This window comes from Saimiri boliviensis, chromosome 1 (assembly GCF_048565385.1).
Source record: "Saimiri boliviensis isolate mSaiBol1 chromosome 1, mSaiBol1.pri, whole genome shotgun sequence".
Lineage (NCBI taxonomy): Eukaryota > Metazoa > Chordata > Mammalia > Primates > Cebidae > Saimiri > Saimiri boliviensis.
This window is the reverse complement of record NC_133449.1, coordinates 171,082,159-171,107,504: the sequence shown is the minus strand read 5'-3', so window position 1 is coordinate 171,107,504 and position 25,346 is coordinate 171,082,159. Positions and strand designations below refer to the sequence as shown.

The 25,346-nt window shown below is 47.4% G+C and overlaps 1 protein-coding gene across 4 annotated transcripts in view; it reads left to right on the top strand.

The window, feature by feature from the left end:
- The first annotated feature begins 311 nt into the window (after positions 1–311).
- FGF1 (fibroblast growth factor 1) overlaps positions 312–25,346 on the top strand; it is a 105,962-nt gene continuing 80,927 nt past the window's right edge. Inside the window, exon 1 of one of the 4 annotated variants that reach the window (XM_003920549.3) lies at positions 312–757. The gene's annotated coding sequence lies outside the window, so the exon portion shown is untranslated. Of the gene's footprint in view, positions 758–7,407; positions 11,303–25,346 lie in introns of those variants that run through there. The other 3 variants (XM_010338416.3, XM_010338408.3, XM_003920547.4) reach the window with 3 other exon arrangements.

The window sequence follows — 25,346 nt, the reverse complement described above, 5'->3', positions numbered from 1 at the left end:
GACCACCAGACTCAGACACTCACCTGCTTCAGACATAAAAGTAAGGACTTCGTTCGTTACATTGATCCTCTGTGAAACCCCAAAGGGTGGCAGTCGGCTAGCTGAAGAATAATGGTAAGTTGGACGCATGGCTTGGATGTACCGACAGGAAGGCTCGGCTCAAAACCCTCTGCCTTCTGCCTCACACTGGGAAAGGTAACAGGGACTAGGGCAGAGAGAGGCATGGAGAGAACTCGGATGAGATCATTGTCCTTTCACCTGGCAGCTCTCCAGCCCCCAAATAGTTTTCATGTCCAGTCCAAAAATAAGATCACATGAGAGGGGGAGAAATAAATACACAGCAGTTGTCCTTGGCCTTTCTGTGGGCATACCAGGGTCAGCTGCACTCGTAGGGGCCTAAGTGCTCATGACCCACTCCACTGCCTTCCTCTCCACGATCCCCGAGGCTGGGAGACCAACCTGCTAGCAGGGTGGGTGTGGTGTGTGGTTTCACTCAGCTCTTTTCATGGGGCTCCTCTGAGCTCCATTCATACCAGAAAGGGAACAGGAGAGAGAGGACAAGTGGATCCAACAGCCTTCGCTCCAGGGGAATGAGGGCATCGCCTCCTTTTCTGGAAGGACACTCCCTTCTGATGGTGAATGGGAACTCCCTTCCTCCTGCAGCAGCCTGCCTGCAGCCGTCCTGGTAGAACAGGGTGGACACTGCAGAAGCTGTCCCTGCCCCAGGAAGAAAGCAGCCCAGAGCCAAGGCAAAGAGGTAAGTGCATCTGTTTCTGCACAGGGCTCAGATTGCTACAGACTTTCTGCTTGACTTCCTGCTTGTACCCAGCACGAACGCTCCCCTCACCTCCGCCTTCCTTTTTCTCCTCCCTGATCTGGGTCTGTGGCAAGCTGAGTCTATGCGATGAATGCTAGAGTAAAATATTCTTGTACTGCCTTCTCTCATTCAAAGGCCGGTTTACTCTCAGAAAGAACTGGGCAGGTCTAGTTCTTAGCGGGGAAGCAGGAAGTGATTCCTACTAAGTGAATTATCTTTGCTGAGATCCAAGAAGACAGTTACCAGGAAATCATTAGACAAATCCCATTACAGTAGACTTAATGCTTCATTTTAAAAAGCACTGCATGAAATAGAAAATAAAAGGATGCCTGCTGAGTCTTTGTTGTCGGCAAAAGGGAAAACACAAATGGGACACACAGAGCCTCCTTTCCTCCAACACCTCCCTTCCCCATCTCTTCCTGATTTCTTAGAACCCTGCAAAATATACTTAGCAGATCCACGAATTCCTTTCTCTGGTTGAAAGTAAGAGGAATGAAATCAGGGGTTTGGGGAAATTGGTCCGTACAGAGACGAGAGACCGAGAGGAGAAACAGATTTTGCAGTCTCAGTCTCCCCTCTAATGCCTCTACCTAGCACACGTACCTATATCCATTTAGAGATACGTAGCGATCCCACTATCACCTGTGCACACAAACTGTTGTCCTGCACACAGTCTGCCCATGGGCTATGCACTCCAAATACCCATACTAAGAAGCAGCCAACAAAAATGCTGGTAGGAACAAGGTAATTACTTGAATAAGTCAGGATTCTTTTAGTAACCATGCCCTGAAACCCAGTTTGAAGAGACTTGGGCAAAAAGAGATTTTGTTTTTTACTCGTGTGACTGAAAAAGCAAGGTTTTGGCACAATGGGATCCAGGGGCCTAGATGATGGCGTCGTGAATCTGTCTTTCCATTTCTTGGCTATGCATGCCCTGTGTCCTTCTGTTTCCAGGAAGACCTGCCCATTGCAGTGGCCAGATGGCTGCAGCAGCTCCCGGCTGACATCTCACTAGCACAGCACTGTACACGAACAGGTCTGCCCTTTCTAGTTCTAGCTAAGAATCTCAGGGTCTATCACATAGAGCCAACGTGGGTATTGTGCCCCTCATTGCTGTGGGCATGGAGTCATTCCCACCCCCAAAACCATGTGGGCTGAAAGCAATGAAGGGGTGTTTCCCCAGACATGATCGGGGTTCTCGTCCCAGAACAAAGGGGGCTAGATGCAGGGCGGCCAAAGTCAATGGCTGCTACTCTATACCACTTTTTTTTTTGCAGTGGTCTAGACTGAGTCAAAGCTCCTCTGATAGCAGCTCTTCCCTCTTACCTGCCACAAAAATGTGTTAGTGACAGAAGGTCTCATAGGAAAGGGTAACTGCTAGTGAAGCAGGTGACTAAAAGACTCTACGGCATGTTATTCCTAGAGATCTCTGAGAGTAGAAAAGATACCAGAAGGCTTGTCTGTGGCTCAGCCCCTGGACCATGAACTAGGCCCAGAGCCACCTGGGCTCCCGAATTGCGCATGCTCACATCGGCCTCCCTTCCCCCTCAACCCTCCTCACCCAGTTCTGTCTCCCTCTCCTCTTCTGCTGTGAACACATCTTGCCTTACAAGGACCTGCCTTGCTCCTGCCTCCCTTATGAGGCCTTATCTGGCCCTTCCAGACTTTTCCGCTGCCTCCCCTCTCTGAATCAGAGCGGCATTGACTGTCGGGATTGCAGTTTGCTGTTGACATGTTCTTTAAGAACTTCACGTGTCTCAGTGTCTCTCACAGCTTGAATTCTCCATTCTCGGGGAAAGTTAAGTTTCATTCCCGAGCCCTCTCTGTGGTAGTTAATACATACTAGGTGCTCAATTAAGTGCATCCAATTAATTGACCAATAGAAAGTGAGTCTTCCTAAGTAGATTAGGGAGAATGGATGGATTACTTGGGGTCCTTAATTCTTTTTATTTTTGAAACGGAGTCTTGCTCTGTCACCCAGCCTGCAGTGCAATGGCGAAATCTTGGCTCACTACAACCTCTGCCTCCTGAGATCAAGCACTTCACCTGCCTCAGCCTTCTAAGTAGCTGGGATTACAGGCACCCGCTGCCACACCCAGATAATTTTTGTATTTTTAGTAGAGACAGGATTTCTCCATGTTGGCCAGGCTGGTCTTGAACTCATGACCTCAGGTGATCTACCTGCCCGCCTTGGCCTCCCAACATGCTGGGATTACAGGAGTGAGCCACTGCACCCGGCCTTGGGGTCCTTAATTCTGTCTTTAAAAGTAATATAATAACTATAGCAAACACAGATAGTATGCTGGAGCCCCTACAGGCATTATCTTAGGTAATCTTCACAATGACCCTACGAGGCAAGTACTGCTATTATCCCATTTAACAGATGGGGAAACTGAGCCTCAAAGAAATGAGTTACTTGACCTAAATTACACATCTAGTAAGTGGTGATGTGGGGATTTATACCCCAGATGCCACCTTCTCATTTCCTGTTTCACTAATCATTTACACACCTATCAGTAGAATTTCCTGCTGCCTGAGTTTAAAGAGCAAAGGACACAAGTGATTGGTTAGAGAGCAGGAAGAAGTACTTATATTTTATACCCCTCTTCTGCCACCTGGGTGCTCAGTACCTCTATCGGGTAGTTCTTACTAGATTCTATCCAGGGGTGAGGGTTCATTCCCCTGACCCAGAGCCTACAGGAATGTCAGGGATTTCACAAAAAGAGGTGCCTCTGGGACTCTGCAGAGAGTACCCTGTTTAATTAAATGACGGTAGGGTGGTCTTTGTGGGAAATGTTGGCTAGAAAGTAGGCTTTAGAATTTAAGCTTGCCCCTCGGGCTGCCAGTCAATACATACGGCCCTGCCCTTTCTCCTACCCACCACCAGAGTGACCAAGCAGGGGCCCTCCCTCAGAGGGTGACTGGCAAGATTTGGAAGGCAACCAAATTCTGATCTCAAAGAAAACCAGAATCTTGAGAAAACAGTGGTGATTTCTTGTACCATCTGTGCCCCCCACATCAAGCCACTGGACTGTTGGCTGATACAGTCATCTTTGTGCTGGCAAAACTTTTGGTTCAAGTGTATCTTGTCTCTCCGATGCACACCAGACTATTCAGATGGCTTCATATCTTTGAAAGAGCATATCCTATTGATTTACATCATTTATCTTTACAATATCCTGTGGCAGTGTGAAAGAGCTGGTGTTCTCACCTTCCTTCTATTGACGGCGCAACTGAGGCACAGAGAGAGTGAGTCGTGTCCCAAAATTACACAGAAGGTCACAGTCCAGGGATGTAAGAGCTCTGAGGTCCTTAGAACCCAAATCTGCTTGCTTCTTTATGAGGTTATGATGGTGGGGGAAGAATACATACATACATACATACAGACAGACAGACAGACACAAATAGAGATAGAGAGACAGACAGAGAGAGAGAGAGAGAGAGAGAGAGAGAGAAAATTCTTTGGGTAAATCTTTAACAGAAAAAAGAAAACACTGGTAGACCCAAGAGAAATAAAAACATGTTCACACAAAAACGTGTCCATGAATAACAATATTATTCATAATAGCCAAACAGAAGAAACACCCCAAATGTTCATCAGCTGGTGAATGGACATATAAAATGTGGTATATTCATACAATGACATATTATTCAGCAATAAAAAGGAAAAAAATTGGAGCACGTATCAAGTGCCCCAATACAGATGAACCTTGAGGAAATTGCGCTAAAGGAAAAAGGCTCATGTTGTAAGATTCCATTTATATGAAATGGGGCCAGAATGGGAAACTCTACAGAGACAGAAAGTAGGTGAGTGGTTGCTTAGGCCTGGTGGGAGGGGGATTGGGGAATGACTGCTAATGGGTATGGGGTTTTTGGAGGGGGGGGTGACAAAAATATTCTAAAATTATAGTTGTGATGGCTATACAACTTTGTCAATATACCAAAACTGCTTAATAGTACAGTTTAAATGGATGAACTTCAGAGTGTGTGAAGTATATCTCAATAAAGTCGTTTAAAAACCCGAACCATTGCTATTGAAATAATTAATCCAGTGACGGGGCTTTGCCGAAGGAAGGATGTGATCTCACCCTGTAAGTTCTGACAAACTTATGTCTTGTCCCATAGAGCCTGGCCACAGGCCACTCACACAACCCCAGTGGGAAGAAGATAGACGGAAAAGACAGGATCAATTCACTTCTCCCCAGAGTCTCAACCAGGAGAGTTTTTTTCCTCTTTCCTCTTCTCCTGGACAGACCATTTTAGATTTTTGGAATCAATCTCACTACTTTATTTTTACTTCTGGGTTTTAAATCATGCTTCAAAAAGTGTTTCCCATTCTAAGATTATAAATCTTATTAACTAATGTTTTCCTGTAATGTGTTCCTCTAAGGCTTATCTCCTTACATTTAAACCTCTGATCCATCAGGAATTTAAATAAGAAGCTGGAGATCCAGATTGGGTTTTGTTGTTTGTTTCTTTTGTCAAATAGCTAGACAATTATTAAACCAGAAGTTCTTAACTTGGGGTTAAAGTATGCTTGGGGCATCTTGTAACTTCCTGGAATTAAATGTAAAAAAGTGTGTGTGTGTGTGTGTGTGTGTGTGTGTGTGTGTGTGTGTGTGTGTGTTCTGGGGAATAGAGCTAGATCTTGTCAAGATTTTCAAGGGATTTTGTGACTCAGGAGAACTACTGGACTTTCTATATTTCATAACCCGCTTGAGATCCAGGTAGACCAGTTGCAAACACTCCAGTACACCAAAGCTCAATCTAAACCAACAGGACAGTTTTTAAAGCATTACAGGGGAGGCCTGAGAGATCACTCTGTTCTCTATCACACATCAAGTGGGAGGTGCACCATCTTGGTTTAAGGCAGAAAACGAGAAGTCTCTCCCTGGTTCCTCTTGGGTCCATAAAACTTTAGTTTGTTACTGCTGCTGTTTTTCTTTTTGAGACAGGGTTTCTCTCTGTCATCTAGGCTGGAGTGCAGTGGCATGATCTCAGCTCACTGCAACCTCTACCTCCTGGGCTCAAACAATCTTCCCACCTCAGCCTCCCAAATAGCTGGGACCATGGGCACATACCACCACACCCAGCTAATTTTTGTGGGGCTTTTTGGTAGAGAAGGAGTTTCACCATGTTGCCCAGGCTGGGCTTGAACTCCTGGACTCAAAAAATCTGCCCGCTTCAGCCAACTAAAGTGCTGGGATTATAGGCATGAGCCACCGCACCTGGCCTAAGCTTTAGTTTTTTAATCATCAACTGACAAACCAACGAGGATGGTGCACCATTTTAGCTGACAAAACTTGGGGCCTTCGAAGCACAAAGCCTTTGAGGAGGCAAGCTTCACAGCCTATAGTCCCATACATATAAGTAAATGATAAACTGAAAACAAAACTGCCATTGCAAAAAAGGTGGCAGCTCCTGTGGCAGATCCTAGACCAATGTGCAAGTGCCCACCACCACGCCTGGCCAATTTTTGTATTTTTTATAGAGTCAGGGTTTCACCATGTTGGCCAGGCTGGTCTCGAACTCCTGACCTCATATGATCCACCCACCTGGCCTTCCAAAGCACTGGGATTACAGGCATGAGCCACCACACCTGACCTAAGTAAACATTTTATGAATACAATAATTGTCAGGTAGTAGTAAGTAGTATGAGAAAAAGAAAGGGGGAGATGTAAAAGATAGTGATAAGGGGCTGATTTAGAACAGGGTGGAGGTGGCCTGAGCTGAGACAAGAATAACAGGAAAGAGCCAGCCATGTAAATAATCTAGGGGCAGAAAATAAATGCATAATTCCGGGCAGAGGGAACTGCAAGTATAAAGGCCCTGAGCTAGGACCAAGCCTGGCCCGTGTGAGCAGCAGGTGGCTGGACACGCTGAGCAAGGAGGAGTGTGTCAGGCGTGAACTTTCAGAGGCAGGTGGTGGTAGTGAGCTTAGATTTTGTTCCTAGTGCAAAGGAAAGACCCTGGATGGTTCTGAACAAATAAAGACATGGTGTCATTTACCTTTTAGCAGGATCCTTCTGAAACGAATTATAGAGGGTTAGGGTAGAGCAGGGAGACCAATTAGGGAGATACCCCAATAATCCAGGCAAGGAATTTGGTGCTTGGATGAACTTGACCAATGTGCAAACATCTATTATTAAGTGAAAAACAAGCAAACAATTATGCAAGACATTGTGCATAGTAACGTGTGTTTTTAGCATATGCATATTCTGGGTACAAAGACAGTTTTGTTTTTTTTTTCCTGAAAGGATCTATACAGTCAAAGTAAATAGTGATTATGTTTGGGGAAAAGAGGGCTACTGAGAGTCATTTTATACCTCTGGGTACAGTATTATGTGCATGAAGTGTTCCTTTTTTTTTTTTTTTTTTTTTTGAGACAGAGTTTCGCTCTTGTTACCCAGGCTGGAGTGCAATGGTGCGATCTCGGCTCACCACAACCTCTGCCTCCTGGGTTCAGGCAATTCTCCTGCCTCAGCCTCCTGAGTAGCTGGGATTACAGGCACGCGCCACCACGCCCAGCTAGTTTTTTGTATTTTTAGTAGAGACGGGGTTTCACCATGTTGACCAGGATGGTCTCCATCTCTTGACCTCGTGATCCACCCACCTCGGCCTCCCAAAGTGCTGGGATTACAGGCGTGAGCCACCGCGCCCGGCCGAAGTGTTCCTTTTATGTAAAGGTAAAATATTTTAAAATTTAAAAACTATGATCGAGGAAAACGCAATAGAATAGGTGATAGGCAACCAGTATCAGAGGAGAGGAAACCCAGCTCTCATGGGCATGACCCTTTCTAAGCATCCTCCCCTGAAGTTGCTAAAGAGTCAGGTCAACAAATGGGAGCGAGCTTATGTGACTGGATTTCAGTGGGATCTTGAGGGCCGTTGGACCCAACTTCTGTCCTGCAGCTCTGGTGATGTTTGTGGCTGGCTGGTCTCCTTGAGCAACAAATACAATTTCCCGTGAATGTCTGCTGCATTTCCCACTGCCCTCTGTCAGCATGGCGCTTGCTTCACCGTGAGGCCAGGATGCCCTTCATTTAACTGCCTGATTGGGCATAAACAGAAGGAAATGTTTGCTGGAGGGAGAGGGTGGCATGCAGCATCTAATTTCTCCTGTCAGCTGATTAGGATTTGTTGTGCCTGAACAAGGTCAAATGAGATTAGAAGGAAAACGCAGTGTGTCTGGTGTGTGTTTCACAAAACCGTATCGTTTGCATAAACAGGATGAATGAAGGGGAAATTTTAAAGCAAACATTGAATGTCATTCTCAAGAATCAAGGACAAGATGCCAGGGCTTACATTCTGCCTGGAGAGAAAAAAAAATGTATTTACTGGGAGCATTTTGAACCCTGATCATTTAATAACGCTCTGCTTCTTTCATGCTGGTGCAGGTAAAATGTGATAGTTATGTTTGATTTTTAGAGGCACTGAGCACAAAATAAGTAAAACTGCAGAAGTACCGCTTTCTACCTTTATCGCCCTTCTAAAGCTCTTGGGAGAGGTTTAGAGCCATTTTCTGTAATAGCAGCTGCCTAGTGCTCTGTATTGAGTCCATCTCTTAGGATGTGGAAGGAAAAGTCTCACCTCTGGCACCAGCCACAACATTTTAGATGTGGATGACTCCGGGGCAAGCCCACATCTCTGTAGATAAACCTACTAGGATTTTTTTGGTCCTCCAAACCTGGCATTTTCTTCCTTGCTCAGAGGACCCCTCTGCAGTACTAGCAGCCTCTCTTACAAGGTTTTATCAGGGCAGAAGGGGCTTTTAAAGTGGTGTAACAGCTTTGGAAGAAGACATGATTTCTGGTACATGTTCTGCATAGGATCTAGCATATTGAGGATGCTTAATAAGCAGCTTCGACGGCTATTATTTCCACTGACTATTTCCAGGCACAGAGCTGCAGGGCTATTCTGAGACCAGACTTTTCAACTAGGTAATCGCAAAGTCCCTTCCTACTCTAAATAACAGTGGGCCTGAAAAGCATTCACATGATTATGTCTCCGGACTGGGAAAAAATCTCAATGTATGTTATTTAAAAGGTAAATCTAGATACTACATGGAAGTTGAAATATAGAAATTGAAGGATATTAAAATAAAATTTTAAAAAATTTCAACATTGGGGGAATTATATTACAGTAAATACCTTAATGAACTGAGGATTCATTATTTCCCGGTATCTGGACAGTAATATTGACAGACACCCAATATGCAGTAGATAAATTAGCATATGTGAGTAGCTAAGGACTATATTTGCCTAAAAGCTGTGTGTGTGTGTGTGTGTGTGTGTGTGTGTGTGTGTGTTTAAACAGAGTTTCATAACTGTAGATAATGGAGAACTAAAATAAAATAATGACTTGCATTTGCATTCCCCATGGTCAAGGTACTCAAACACACTTGGACACATTTGATTGTCATGATAATCCTGTGAGTTTGCAGGGAAGATATACATAGGAAGGTCTGACTAATTTCCACTAGGAGGGAGGGAGTCTGGAGCCCTTGGACTGAATTAATTGCCCAGCAGTGGCCAACCACACAGTGCAGGCAGGTTAACAGGGGGTTAACCTAAAGTAGGGAGACCTGGTTTTAGTCACAGTGAGGACTTTAACTAAGGGTAGCTCCTGGGTAAGGCTCTGAATCCGCATCTCTGTCCTTAGGATTTTTAGGGTGTTTTCTAACTTTCAAGTCTATCATTTCACGTAGTTAAAAAAAAAAGTTAGCATGCATACTACATCTAGCAAGTGATTCTTTAATACTTAGAAGGCCACTGTCTGAAATATGTGTTTTTTTATGATTCAGAAAGCCCTTTGGAACCTTGCAGATACTCAGGAAGATTAGTATGTTTTAAAGGAAATTATCAGTATCCTTTGCAAGTCAAGTGGTGGTAGTTCACGAAGGTTCCAGTTAATAAGGTCTGGAGAAATCAACATTTTCTGTATATCCAAGCCCCCTTTGGGAGCTGCTGCTTATCCAAGATTGCAGTTCAGTGATGTTTGAGCCTCTAGCTCCCTAGTGCAGGACACGAGCTCCTTCTCCAAGGCTCATCCCTCCAGAAGGCACATGAATGGCTTCCCCCTACCCCCATGCTCTGTAGGGAGTATGGGGAACAAATCGCACCTCCACCCTCTCTACACCTAAGCAGCTACCCAGAGGAGTTGGACTGGAGAGTATAGTTCTAGTTCTGACAGGTCGACCTGCACCTCTCTACCTGAATCATCAGGTGGGCAGGCTTGTGTGCATACATGGAACCGTGTGGAGCACACACACACTCACATGCGTACACACACACACACACACACACTCACTGATTCATGCCTCCTGGGCTCAAATGCCTGCATAAGCAGGAGGGACTCTTCAATTATTGGAAACTATTCATCATGTTTTCATTTGGTTTCTTCAAAGACAGCTCTTGATCCATATGCTTTCAGTCCACCTATTCTCCACCTTCTAGCCAAAGAGTTATTTGTCCAGACAGCTCCCTCCCTTCCTTACCCCATCCTGGCCAGAAGTATAAAGAGGATGTCCATGGCCCATTGAAGAATTCCCCACCTCTGAAATTGAGCTCACCTGAGGATTCACCTCATCCAACAGGGACAGAGTTGAAAAGTAGAGAGGGAGGACAGAAGGGTCCTCTCTGCAGCCCCTCCCTAGTCCCAACCTGGATGGCCTTTGCCTCAATTGACTTTGCAAAATGCCATTGGTAGGGCTTAGCTCTGGAGATCTCACACACACACACACACAGACACCTACACCCCATGCAGGGATGCCAGATGACAGAAGAGAAAAGGCCTCCCTTTCATCCAGCAGCCTTCTGACTCCAGAGGAGAGTCTCCCAGCCACGACCTGCTGTTTCCCTGACGACTCAGGCCTCAAAATAAACAGGATTCTGCTCAGACGGGCCAATAGTCCATTCGGCTCAGACATTTGCCCCAAGACAAACCACGTTGAAATAACACCCAGGGTAGCTGCTGCCACTGTCTGCTGTCTCTACCTCCCTCCTGGCTAGCTAGCAGCTCTGGGTTCTTCTGGGCCTGCTGCTGGCTGTCCAGAGTTGGGGGTTGCTTAGAGCTGTGTGCATCCCTGAGAGTGGGGTGGGAGTGGGTGGTTTTCTAATGGCAGGTTCCCTCTCCTGATAAACAAGGGCCGGAGATAGACCTGAAAGCTGGCATTCTCGGCTCCCCCAGCCTGCCCCGCCCCCCTCGATTTCCCACACAGCCCTAGGGACTGGTAGCCAGCTCTGTGGCATGGTATCTGGAGGCAGGCCAGCAACCTGATGTGCATGCCACGGCCCGTCCCTCTCCCCACTCAGAGCTGCAGTAGCCTGGAGGTTCAGAGAGCTGGCTTGGGGCTGCTAGGGAGGCAGCCACAGCACGGTGACAGTGACAAACGCAGAGCAGAAGGCACCAAGTGGATTGTTTCCCCTGGGACAGCACCGAGCAAGTGTCGAGAGAGGTACAGCCCTCGGCCTGCAAGCTCTTTAGGTAAGAATCAGGGCATCTGATCTGGGAAACAGAGCAGGTTAAAGCTGAGGGTGTGTGTCTTGTCTGTCTGTCTGTCTGTCTATCTGTCTGTTCAGGTGCAAATGTAATGCTACTCGGAGAGGAAAGAAAATGTTTTAAGCAGATAGCATTGGAACCAGGACTCCTGCAAGTGAACGCAAGCAGCTCACCTCTGGCTAGGTTTAAACCGTGGTGCAGACTGCTCTGGGGGAAGGGTGTGCTGATGTCACAGACATGTAAAAATAGCACTTCTAGTTTAGAGACTGCAAAAATACAAATGTACCATGCCGCCACATTATCTCCATTCCTCCAGTGCCAGCCTGACACTGGCCCTGAATCAGGGCTGGCGGGGGCAGGAATCTCTCATTTACTAAAGAGCTGGACGCGGCCCCTGCGGTTCGGCAGAAGCCGAAAGCTGCGGTGAGTCTGGCCGTGGTGAGTGTGGCTAGCATGATCTTGCTGTGTCACACTAGCTCTTGGGAAGCCTGGATACTCGGCTGCCTTGGAAAAGCTGTCTACATGGTGGGCAGCTTAGATTTTATTAGCCTTTCGATATAACAGTCGGGCTGAAGTTTAGGATGATCTGGGCATGTCCGTTTGGGATTTTAGTAAGGTGACATTCCCATGGCCCCACAGTCACTCGGATTTCTTCTCTCTTTCCCTTCTGATCTTCCTGGAATATCATATCGTCATTTTAGTACCCCTCCGATGGGCACCAGGAGAGAAGGAGTCAGAATGGATAGATTCTCTGGCACATACACTATCCACACCCACATCGCAGTGACATGCCAAAGGTATGCAAGGCTGCCGCAGAGGGGCCCTTCAGAAATTCAGCCCTCCAGATACTGGGATGGGAATTTCAGGCATTTAATCAAGTATCCACTTTTCAGAGACCCAAGGGAGACCCCCTCAGGCCCAAGAGCTCACTCTGCCTCAGCAGAATTCAAACACTCTAGCTATTTCACATCCCCTTCCCCCTTCTCCTCCCGCACCCCGGCATTTGCCGCCCTCCTTTCTGCACTGGTGACCAGCACTTTTCCTTTCATTCTCTACAGGGATGTGATTGTTTACAAGTTAGCTCCCCGACCCAGTGGGAGGACGTGAGCATCCTGGCAGAGGGCGAGCCAGGCTGCCTCTCTGCCAGCTCTGTGTGACAATGAGCCAGCGGCAATGGCATCAGGGCTGAAAAAAAGTGGGCCTCACTTTGGGAAGTGGTGTCTGGTGAAGGGTGGCCAGCAGTTTACCGGAGCTGTTTGTCGGTGTGGATCACTGAGGATTTTGGTGGAGACTCTGATTCACAGTCACAAATTCCCTTTTCCTTTGTTTTCTTTGTGTTGGTCACTGAGGGCTTCCGAGGAAAGTCCCTTCTTCAGATCTTGAAGGCAAGATCACCAATTTGCTGCTGGCAGAGGGACTCAGAGAGACTTTCTTCCGTTGCCCCTGCCTTTGTTAGTATAAATCAATGGGTTTGCAAATGAAGTATGTAATCCAAAGGAAAGTTAGTATGCAAAACATTAGGAGAAAATACAATGAGTGTCTTTTAAACTCTCTCTCAAATCTGTTGTTTACATATGACTTGACTGGTTCTGCAGAGGATTTAAGAAAACCGTGTCTGGTTAAGTGGTTTGACTTTACAGGTGAGTAGCACCAGCCACGACGATAACATACTCAGTGGAGATGACGGGCAGATATCCATGTGCTGTATCTACATCGAAGGGACGTCTCATCCTGGGACAGTGCGGCCGCTCACTTAGGTGACCTGCATTCTGTGGACCGCACGTAAACTATTAAGGATCTTGGGGCTGCTGTTGCGGGAAAGATATCTGGACCCCAAGAGAGGGTTCTTGGATCTCGAGCAAGAAAGAAGCCAGGGCGAGTCCACAGCGCAAAGCAAAAGCAAGTTAATTAAGAAAGTAAAGTAGGGGCCGGGCGCGGTGGCTCAAGCCTGTAATCCCAGCACTTTGGGAGGCCGAGGCGGGTGGATCATGAGGTCGAGAGATCGAGACCATCCTGGTCAACATGGTGAAACCCCATCTCTACTAAAAATACAAAAAATTAGCTGGGCATGGTGGCGCGTGCCTGTAATCCCAGCTACTCAGGAGGCTGAGGCAAGAGAATTGCCTGAACCCAGGAGGCGGAGGTTGCGGTGAGCCGAGATCGCGCCATTGCACTCCAGCCTGCGTAACAAGAGCGAAACTCCGTCTCAAAAAAAAAAAAAAAGAAAGAAAGAAAGTGGTGAAAGCACAGCTACTCCATAGACAGAGTAGAGTGTTCCTGAAAGTAAGAGGAGGAACGTGTCCGCTCTAGATACAATGCTCATATACATAGGCTTTAAAAAAGATCATGGGGGAAAAAAAAAGATCATGGGGAGATGTGTTCTGCCACAACGGTTTGTGATAAAGGATTAATTTTTATATTTTGCAAGAATCCATATTATTGTCTTTGAAGCAAAATTAGGAATGCCTTTGTTCCCAAAATATCAGGATATTTGGACACTCCCAAGTCTGGGTCTATCAGGAAACATTATCAATCTATTCCCTTCACTGTAAAGATCTGGAGTCTAGGAATGTCTAACTTTCTGAGAATGCAGCTCAGCAAGCCCAGCCTCATTTTCCTAGCCCTCACTCAAGATGGAGTTGCTCTGGGTCGAATGTCTCTGACGCTGTCAGCCTGTGTGCCAGGGGTTAGGTATTGTGCAGGGTGGAAGACACACCCATTTCCACCTATTTCCACCTTGTTAAATAAGCATTGCATGGCTTATGCAATATCCCTTGATTTAGGTTGCTGGAAAAATAATCTGAAGTTGTTTGTGCTGTAAGCATACCATGCTTTAGGTAAAGCTAACATCTATACATGACATGTAAGTTGTGGGTGAGAACACTTTTTCTGAAGAAAGGATTCCCTAATCAACAAATGTTTAAGTATCAACAAGGTGTCCCATCTTGAGATATGACCAGATCCAGCCCAGACAACCACAGAGAAGGGAGAGGACTCATTGGGTGGGCAGGTAACAGAGAATGGGTCTGGGCTGACATGTTCAACTCAGCTGAAAGACGAGAAAAGGAGTCCAAGGTACAGGAACAAGAACAAGCATCTGGGCCAGTGGCCAGCAGGGAGAGAAGGGGAGGGAAGGAGCAGCAGTTCTTTTTATTATTAAATGCACCGTGGTTTAAACTCAGCCAGAAGTGAGTATCTTGGGTTCACTTGCAAGAATGCTCGTGCCAATGCTATCTGCTTAAAATATTTCTCTGCCTTTAATTTTTTCCTTGTTTTCCCCTTTTCTTTTTAATAATTAAATTATACTGCTGAAGAGAGGGAGCACAACACAGTAGCTAAGTATATAGATTCTGCAGCTGGCCTGCCTGGGGTCCAAATTCTGCCACTTAGCAGTCCTGTGACCTGTGACCTATTAGTCCTTGGCCTTCGCTTTCCTCATCTGTAAAGTGGGGGTAATAAAGTACCCACCTTGTTATGGAAGAGATCAAATGACTAATGCCTGTATCAGCACAGGGTCTAGCTCATAGTGAGTACTATGCATTTGCTATTATTATTATTATTATTATGGTTATTATTATTATTTAAAGGCGAGTTCTGGAAAGGCTGCTTTGGCCAGGTGTGATGGCTCATACCTATAATCCCAAAGCTTCGGGAGGCCGAGGCAGGCAGATCACCTGAGGTCAGGAGTTTGAGACCAACCTGCCCAACATGGTGAAACCCCGTCTCTACTAAAAATACAAAATTACCTGGGCATGGTGGCATGCACCTGTAATCCCAGCTACTTGGGAGGCTGAGGCAGGGAAATCGCTTGAACCTTGGAGGCAGAGGTTATAGTGAGCCAAGATCGTGCCATTGCCTTCCAGCCTGGGTGACAAGAATGAAACACTACCTCAAAAAAGAATAGAAAGAGAAGAAAAGACTGCTTACAAGTCCATTTGTTCCAAAGCCCAAAGTGACACTCTATGGGTGACCCTTGGTGCCACTGCTTGGGCAGCTTGGAGGCATGTTTGCTTTGGCCTGGAGGTTTGTTCACATGTATGAGCATTCAGAAATACAGGAGCTTATGGACTGGTCCCCAACATCTCGTGACCCCTTCCTGTGTCCAAGCACTATGCTTGGCTGTAAGTGTATCACATCACTCAATACTCATGACAACCCTGCATATAATAGTAGGGGCTGTTATAGACGCAGGAATTGAGGCTTGGTGGGTGGGTGTTTGGCTAAGGTCACACAGCTACCAAGTGTCAGAGCCAAGCTTCATACCTGGGCTGCCCAGCGAGCCCCTGCTCCTCACTGGTAGGCTGTATATGGTTTGAGGGAATTATGAGAGGTGTCCTGAGAGGCACATGGAGCTTAGTGACAGGAATTCAGCACCAGATGATATTGAAAGACCCTATAAAATAAGCCAGGATTTGGAAACTGCTAAGAGATAGCAGGACCTTAGCTGAGACCACAGGTAGAATCTCAACCTTGAGGACCCGTAGCCTCTGGACTGGGTTTTTGCGGGCAAGACATGAACGCAGGCACTGGGGAACAGTGGGGCTAAGGTTTTTCTGAACCAGGTAGTGGATGGTGACCAAGAACCAAATAAATGGTGCCTAACAACAGAGCCCTAGGTACAGCAAGAGTGCTGGCCAGGGTGCCTTACAATCTGCAAGCCTAAGGCCAGAGGTCACCTTGAGCCAAACCAAAGGTCAAGATTAGGTAACCTCAGCTGTGGGGAGAGGAAGAATGCACAGTCCAAAACTACGTATCTGAGCACAGTAAAATTTACAGTAATGAAACTGATTTGCCAATGCGATCTCTCTAAATAGTAACTTGAAAATGTCACTTAGAGAGATTTGTTTTATACCTAATTGCTCAAGACTACCTTCTTTGTCCAAGGAATGCTGGTGACGAGAACAGGTGTGAGGGGCGTGCCTGCCTTGCACCAGGGCTGTGTCGGCATGGGGGATTACTCATGGACGTGATTCATCTCTGCTCCTCCAGCACCTGTGGTCTTGTCCACGGGTTTTCAAATTTTAACGTGCATAAGAATCGCAGGGGAGCTTCTTTAAAAATCAGGTTCCTGGGTTCTCCCCACAATTTTGATTCAGTGGCTTCATAAGCGGCCCAGGATTCTGCATTTTCTGGGTGAGGCTTAGGTAATTCTGATGCCTTTGGTTCACAGACCACAATTAAAGAAGCTCAGGTCTGGCCACTGCTCAGCTTCCTTTCTCCTTGTCATGAAGAGAGGGAACACAGAGTTGTGTGGACTCGGTCACGGCAATTACTCTCTTTCTTGTCACCACTTCTTCCTGAGTTACCTGGTGAGACCGCCCCTATTATAATAACGATAACAACACATTGAGTGCATATTGAGTTATTATGTGCTGGGTACAATGCGAAGCCCTCTGCTTAGGCTATTCTCTCATTTAATCTTCACAACAGTCCCACAAGTGAGGTATTACTATTATCCACATTTTATAAGCAAGGAAAAAGCCTCACTGGTAGTAAGTGGCTTTGTGGGGATTCGAACTCAGAACTAGCAGATTACCAGAGCCCAGATGTGTAACTAACTGCTAGGCTGTTCAATAAGAGTAGTTGCAGCTCCTGTCAGTACGAACCCTCCTTTCTCACTCTTGGATGGAATGTCTTTCTCCAGTTCCCATTCCTGTCACGCCCACCCCATTCCCAGACTCCTGTGTCATTTCTCCAGAAGCTGTGTCCCGTGTTTTCTAATTTTTATTTCATTGAATGAGTTGAAGAGAGTTGGGGCAATGGACATGTGGAGGTAGCTATTAGGGTTGAATTGTGTGCACCCCCAAGTTCATGTGATGGAATTCACCCCCATCCCCTATTACCTGAGAATGCAACCTTATTTTGGAGACAGGATATTTACAGAGATAATAAAGTTAAAATGAAGTCAGCAGGGTGGGTCCTACTCCGCTATAACTGGTGTCCTTACAAGAAGGGGGAATTTGCATACAGAGACATGCATAGAGAGAAGACAAAATAAGTGGACCTAGGAAGACGACGACCATCTACTAGCCAAAGAGAGAGGCCTGGAACAGGTCCTTCCTTCATAGCCTCAGAAGGAACCCACCCTGCTGACACCTTGATCTTGGACTTCCAGCCTCCAGCACTGTGAGAGAATAACTTTCTGGTTTCTGTTGTTTCAGCCACCTGGCCTGTGGTGCTTGTTATGGAAACTATAACAGACTAACCCTGTAGGAAGCCGGATTCCTAGGCTCCCTCGCTAGGCCATGGCTCTGGGGTGATCTGGATGAAGGCTTACACATTATGCAAAGGTTTGGCAACTTGGGAGCAACACGTAGGCCCAAGGCCCAAGAGGGAAGAAGGAATGAATAGAAAGAGTGAATAGGGAGGAAGGAAGCGAATGTAAAGAAAATAGGAGAAGGGAGGCAGGAGGCAAAGAGGAGCGGGAGAGGGGATTGGGATGGGCCTACTGAGGGCCGCCTCAGGTTCATTGAGCTTGGCATGGATGCTTCCCGTGTGCCGGGGGCATGCGAGACACTGGGCTGCAGCAGTGCCTGAGACCAACAGCCCCCACCTTCGTGAAAGTCAGAGGCTAGATGTGGGTACAGATATCAATCAAGCAGAGACTCTACCAAGTAGCCCTGAAAAAGCGCATGGAAGGGGAGCTTGAACCCATTGGGGGGTCCGGGAAAGCTTCCTTGAGGAGGTGAGGCTTAGATTGAGATCTGACGGATCAGCGGGTTTCAGCTGGAGAGGGCAGAGTGTTTCAGGTGGCGGGGGGAGGAGCATGCGCAAAGGCAACCTTGAAATACTCCGGTGATGTGAGGAAGCCCGGCATCGCTAAGGAGCAGGAGGAAGTCCAGCGTGGCTGAGTGCAGGGATGAATGGGTGAGCCAGAACCCAGGAAGCAGGCAGGCTCAGACTGCAGCCACACTGAGGATTTAGTTCCTTAAGTTGTGAGCCCTAGAAAGCCAGGGGAGAAAGTGATCCTATGTAGGGCAGTCTCTTATTTCAGCAAAGGGAATGAGAGGCAGATGGGAGGTTCAGCAGTGGGTCAGCCCTGGAAAGAGACATCAGGCTTTCTGAGCTCGCACACCCAGGGTGGGCTGCATGGCCATTAGGGAGTGAAGTTCCAGGCCACGCCTCAAACTGTTTTAGCCACAGTCCTTCCTCAACAGAGTATGCCCTAGTCCGGGCGTCCCCAAACTACGGTCCACGGGCTGCATGCAGCCCCCTGAGGCCATTTATCTGGCCCCCCGCCGCACTTCAGGAAGGGTCACCTCTTTCATTGGTGGTCAGTGAGAGGAGCACAGTATGTGGCGGCCCTCCAACGGTCTGAGGGACAGTGAACTGGCCCCCTGCGTAAAAAGTTTAGGGATGCCTGCTCTAGGCATTTGCAATGGCTCCACTGGGAAGAGTCTGAATAGGGACTCTGCTGTCAGCCTGGCTTATTAGTAAGCTGGGCAGCCGGGCCAGGCTCAGACTGCAGTGGATTAGGCAGCTCCTTCTTTGGCATCATTTGAAGGACACAGAAAGGTCTCATAAATCTAGCCTCTCCTTTGCCTGCCTGTACCTTGCCTGAGGTTGCAGGAGCAAGGGTGCATTCAAGAGGTGAATGATTCAGCAGGGACTGTGGAGAATGGCAGAGATTCAAGTTGTGAGAGAGGAAGAAGAGGAGGAGCCAGGAAGTCCAGGTGGACCCCCTGAGGGTGCCAGGGGAGAGAATGGGTGGAGACAAGCCTGAAAAGGGCCGGAGGGCGCTGAAAGGAGGAGTGCAGAGGACCTGAAGCCCAATTTGCCTTATTCATGATGTCACCAAGAAGCAGCAAGATGGGACGGGGCTGCAGGAGAGGAACAGTCCCAGCTTGGTGTTCACAGCCTTGCAGGTGCCTGAACAGCTCCGCTCGGAGGAAAACTCCTCCATTGCTGGCGAGCTTCTCAGCTGTTGTCAGCATGATCCGTATGTTAAAAAGTCTGCATATAAAACAGAACGCCGTATCTTTACCACATACTCCGTTGGCTACAAAAAGAATTACCTTCACTTCAACTTGAGCAGAGGGACTGAAATTGGCTTAGCAGGGATGAGTTCCTGAAGCACGCTGTAAGGGAGAGTTGTGATTTTCAGGAGGGTGAGAAAGTAGACAGGAGGCCTCTTGAGGGGCCAAGATCCCTCTGACTCCCACTTTTCCCTCACCCATCCAGCCCCTGGCCTCCTGTCTGTTTCTCTGCTGTTCTAGGCCCTTTCCTGACTCTCAGACTTTGCAACTGCTGTGTCATCTGCCTGGAATGCCTTCCCCCAGTTCTTCAGGTAGCAGGCCTCTTTCATCCCTCAGACCCTGCCTCTCTTGTCACTTCCTCCAAAAGGCTTCCCTGTTTCTCCCCTTTGACCTCTCTTTCCTTCATGCCGCTTACCCCAATTAGTACTTGTCAATTTTTTAAAAACTTGCCATGACCCATTCTCCCTCTTAGAATATAAGCCTCATGAGGGCAGGAACAAGACCTTGTCTGTTTTGTTCCCTGCTACATCCCCGGTGAATAGGACAGAGCCTTGCCACAGAGTAGATGCTCAAATATCAGTCTAATGAATGACTGAGTGAATCACTAAATGTTGGGAGTGTGAAAGCCAAGACTTGGGACAGCAATGGGACCTCCTACCTGCTGTCGCCCTTCTAGCTCTGGAAGGGGGCCAGACACATCTGAAAGTAAAGCTGAGAAGTTTGTCTCAAGAGCCTCTCCCCCTAACTCAGGTGGGCTGGCCTCTTGCAGTTTCCAGGACCCCCATGCTCTGTGTCAGCTGCTCTGGCTTAGTCGGCTTAGTGTCATCTCTGCAGAGAACTCACTTTAGAAGCCTGGAAAAATCCACCCTAGTGGTATTATTCATGCTCGGAGATGAATAACTTCTTTTGGTGGATGGGCATCAAAGGCAAACAAGTGATATCAGGCACCCAGAAGGGAGACGTGGATCCAGCATGTTCAGCCCTCGCACCCATGGAGACCAGACAATGTAGCTCATCTGTGCCTTCCCCGTCAGTCTGATGGGGATCACAGAGGCAGTTTGCATTGATTAATCAATGTGTGCAAAGTGCTGCACCAGTTCCTTTAAGGACATAAAGAGCTTCTAGAAAATGAGATTTTTCTTATCCTTCCTCAGCATATCTGTCAGAATTAAGAAACAGCAACTGAAGAAGAGCTGTGAATGAACACTCCAGAGTCGCTCCCTGGAGTCTACGCAGAGCAAGTTCAGCAGTCCAGAGGAGAAGAGAGCCGCTGCCGGGGCCAATCCAGGCTTTTCGCAGTTGGCTGCATTGCCTTTGGTGATAAGGTGGTGTTTAAGTTATAGGAGCAAAACATTCCTCCTTGAGCCTTGATGGGTTCTTTATTTTTGAAGTAAGAATGGGGATCTTTCTAAATGGCAGAAATGCAGGGTGACTTCAGGTTGGTGTCTTTCAAATGAAAGTTTCTTTCCAAAGACGAACTCTTCACTCAGTTGGCCACACAAAGCTCACTGCCATCCTCCCAGGCTGGTCCTGGGATGTCTTAGTTGAAGGCAAGTGAAGCAGAGCCCTAAGTTTCTTGGAAAGCAAGCTGACGCAGAAGAAGACAGGAACACTTCTGACAGTTCTGACCCATCTCTCATTAACTTTTCCCCATTTCAGAGCCATGGCCTGTGGCACTCGTAGCGTTAGGGTGGCATGGCGGTCAAGAGCATGACCCCTGGAATGGGATGTCTGGGTGTGAATTCTGGATCTAACATGCAATAGCTGTGTGACCCTGGTCAAGTTACACAACCTCTTTGATTCCATAAAATAGAAATAGTAGCAGTTCCATCCTAGGGTTGTCGATGGGAAGATGTGAGTTAATAGATAAAGCCTATAGTACCTGCCAGCAGTGTGTCAGTGTTACTTGTTCCTATCTCATAGGGTTGGTGTAAGAATGTAGTAAGAGAATCCATGTAGAGTGCCAAAGACGTTTTAGCGCACGATGCACAGCACCTAGTATTTGCTCCGTAAGTTAGGAATGTTTGCTGCTGCTGGCAAATCTTCTGGCAAATCTGCAGGCTAAGGTTTTTCGGAAGTCTTCATGAGAATGTACTTGAGCTCAAAAAATGGTACTGGGACATGCAGGTCACCTGTTTCCCTGCTGTTCCTCTGTCAGCCTTTTTTCTTCCAAGGGAAGATTATTATGCTGTGCCTTTTCAGCACTTAAAATCCTCATGTCAGGAGCCCAGAACTAGCCGGAAAGAAATGGCCCCCTTAGAGAGATTAAGCCCAGGGCAGACACAGCCTACTTGTTCAGCAGTTTTAAGCTGTAGATGTTCCCGACAAATGAATAAAGAAGACTTTGACTTCAATAGATTCCTTTTGCTCAATGCACAAAAAGGCTTTGGAATTCCCAACTAGCCAGGGGGTGTTTGGTTCTTCAATACATGCACTTTTTGAAAATTCTGCTCAGTGTCCCCTGGCACTGGACTTTGAGTTCAAATCATTTGGAAACTGACTGCAGAGATAAAAGGACAGGTTATCACAGGTGGTAAATGGCACAGCCATTTCGCATTTTGGCTGCCCCGTGCTCTACCCTCCCTTGCTGGGTGACCTTGCGTGGGGAACAGGTTCTCTTTGCATTTTAGTTGCCTTCTCTATAGGAGCTCCTGTCTCAGAGGATGGTGATGGAGGTCAAATTCAAGGTGGCATGTAAAGCGTCCAGCATAGCTGTCTTTCTTGATTCTTGCTAATTCTCTTCCCCTTCCTTTGTGGTCTTCCTGCCTCGCAGCTGTGGAGATGGAAAACCCCAGTGGTGATCAATGTTTTCGAGGTCTGAGAATATTCCCTTGCACCAGGTGACCATGAGCACATCACTTGGCTCCCATGCCAGGACAGAGAGATGGATTCTGGGAAGGGGTCCAGGTTGAAGTGTGAAGGAGGGGATGCTGGCAGCCCCCACACTCCACTTAGCCCATCCTTTCACCAAGGGAGGCCGGCCCCGGAATGTGGATTTTCGCTTGCTGCTCCCCTGGGCTGTTCGGCCTCTCATTAAGGCCTGCAGATTGATTTTCTCCTATACAGAAGGTGGACTTCTTCCTGTCCCACTTTGACCCTCCCTAAGGCTTCCACCTCCCACTGAGGCCTGAGGGTTTAATACACAGCTGGTTCAGGGTGGATCCAGATGCATGCGCGCAGCCGGGAGCGTTTCCAAGGCGATGTCCGAGTTGTTTCTAACGACCCATTGACCTGACCCTCCCCACCTCACGCTGTCCGTGAACCGAGCCAAGCCTTTGGAGGGCGGCTTCACCTTGGGATCTCTGGCTGCAGCCCTACTGTGGTGGGAGGTTCAGCTCCCACGCTAGATGGGCCCTGGGGGAGGTCGGAGGAGGGTGAGCCAAGGAAGGCCTTATGGCCTCTCGCTCCCTCCTGGCTTCTCCCTCTTCTTCTGACTCGTGGCAGGCAGAGGAGGGGTGTGGAGCCCCTTGTTCTAGGAATTGTAAAGAATATCTCTTTAGAAATCTCTAACCATGTCTTGCTCTAGGATGGAAGCATATCCTGAATTGGCTACTTTAAAGTCTCTTCACATGCAGCAGATCCGGAGAGAGGCTTCTGGTGACTAATCAGGAGTCGCGCATTGGTCAGACTATTGCAGCCCCAAAGTCAGTGTTTTTCCGGAGCCAAGATCCCATCACTTCCTGGCCGGTCCCACATCCTGCTGGACCTGCGTTGGCTGGCTCATGTTTCTCATTATCTCTCCCCCAGCCTCTTTAAAGGCTTCTCACTCCACCCAAGGGTTTTATTTTTAACTTGCACAGTAACGCTAGGGCTGAGCAGGGACACCACCTACATTCACAGGAAACGGGGCTGCCTTGAAAAGGTGTCCCCCTCTCCCTCCCTGCCTCCCTTCCTTTCCTATTTACAGAGTACCTACCCCATGTGGACCCTCCCTGGAGATACAACAACAAAGGGCAGATACAATCCATGCTCTTGAGTAGTTGACATTCTGATGGGGCAGAGGAGTGGGTGACAGATAGAGCATCACGCATGAAAAAGTCAGCCAACAAAGAACTAAACCAAGTCAATGGGGATAACTTGGTTAGAGAAGATAAGATGTCTTCTCCAAAGAGAACAAACAAGGCACCAGGACAGGGAAGCTGTTATACACTGGGAGGTGAGAGAAACATGAGCAGGTGACACAGAAGCAGTGGCCGGCAGAACAAGGGGCACCATGCATGCATGAAGCGGGGTGAGGACGGTTCCTCAGGGCGGGAGAGTGGGTGGGAGGGCCCGTGAGGGGCATGAGCTTGGTGTGTGCTAGAATGCCACAGAGGCCAGGATTCTGGCAGAAAGTAGTCAAAATGAGGCTGGTGAGGCATGCAAAGACCAGACCATGCAGGGCGCTGGAGTCCTACAAAGAGTATGGGGCTTTGATCTGAGTGCAGTGGAAAGCCACTGGGTGTGTTGGATGTGGCAGGGGTCAGGCAGTGATTGACATTTTAAGACCCTCGATGAAGACTGATATTCTCCCATAAAGAAGGTGGACCCCTGAGTGGAGAGCTGACCCTATTGACCCTAAGAGGGGTGGAAGGAAGGGAGGGACATGAGTTAGGGGGCTACCGAGTCATGCAGAAAAGAGATAATGGTGGCTGAGGCTGGAGGGGAGCAGGACCACAGTAGAATCAGGCTGACTCTTCCAGAAATTAGCTTAATACCAAATGTTTTCCTTCTAAAGAGCTCATAGAACCGTATCACACAATCATCAGGCAGAACAGAACACCAAGGCCTGAAGTCATAGAGTTGCTCAGGATAAGCAATCGAGTTGAGATAGCCTATTGCTTGTAACTTGTCATATTTATTATATTTCCAAACACAAGTAGAATCTTTGTCCAACATTTGCCTCTTTGATTTTCTGAATGGTGTGCAAACATTCCTCTCTGTATACCATAGTAGCTGTCTCTGTTCTTTGTATCCTTGACTGAGCTATGAGGCCAAATGTGTCAACTCCAATATTCCTGAGGAATTTTTTGATTAACCAAGAATAAAAGATGAGAAAAGGCCCAAATTCTCTACTCTGCTAGAACTCGCCTCGACTGAATGATACCGCTCACCTGCAAAACTCAAAGGTGGGTTTAGATGCCTGAATAGCCTAAATGGTTGTCCATGTTCTCCAAGAAAAGCACTACTGTGTTACTGCTCTTCAGAAGCAAGATGGAGAACAGCAGTACCACAATGCAGAGATTCTGGGTAGAATAATAATAATAATAATAATAATAATAATAATAGCGATTATCTGTTGTGTCCTTCAAGGCACTTATATTAACTCAATCCCTGATGAGGAAGGTCCTCCTTTTAATCCTCTTTACTGATCATGGAACTGAGACTTAGAGAGAAGTAATGTGAAGTCACGTGGCAGAAGCGGAGAGTCAGGTCTGGAAGCTAATCAAACTCCTAACTATAAACCAGGGCTTGACTATCTGCCTTGGTTGCTAGTTACGTTAGAAACTGCACAGAAGCCGGGCTCAAAGCTCACACCTGTAACCCCAGCACATTGAGAGGCTAAGATGGGCAGATCACCTGAGGTCAGGAGTTTGAGACCAGCCTGGCCAACATGGTGAGACCCCGTCTCTACTAAAAATACAAAAATTGGCAGGCACCTGTAATTCCAGCTACTCGGGAGGCTGAGGCAGGAGAATGGCTTGAACCTGGGCAGTGGACGTTACAGTGATCCGAGATCACGCCGTTGCACCCCAGCCTGGGCGACAGACAGAGACTCCGTCCACCCCTCCCCCACCAAAAAAAACCTGCACAGAAAAAGACCTGAAGGAGACCATCCAAAATGTTAGCAGAGAGGGATGTGAGTGATTTGCTGTCTTTTTCATGTAGTTTTTTTTTTTTTTTACTGTTTTGAATACACGATGCCTGGTACTTAGTGGATACCCAAAAGCTGTTTAAGTTGTTGAGTTAATGAGTATATGTTACTTAAAAATCACTTCTGAATAATTAAAGTACTAGATCTCATTATAGGAAGTAGAAAACTTCTGGAATTTTAAGAAGATTAAAACGTATCC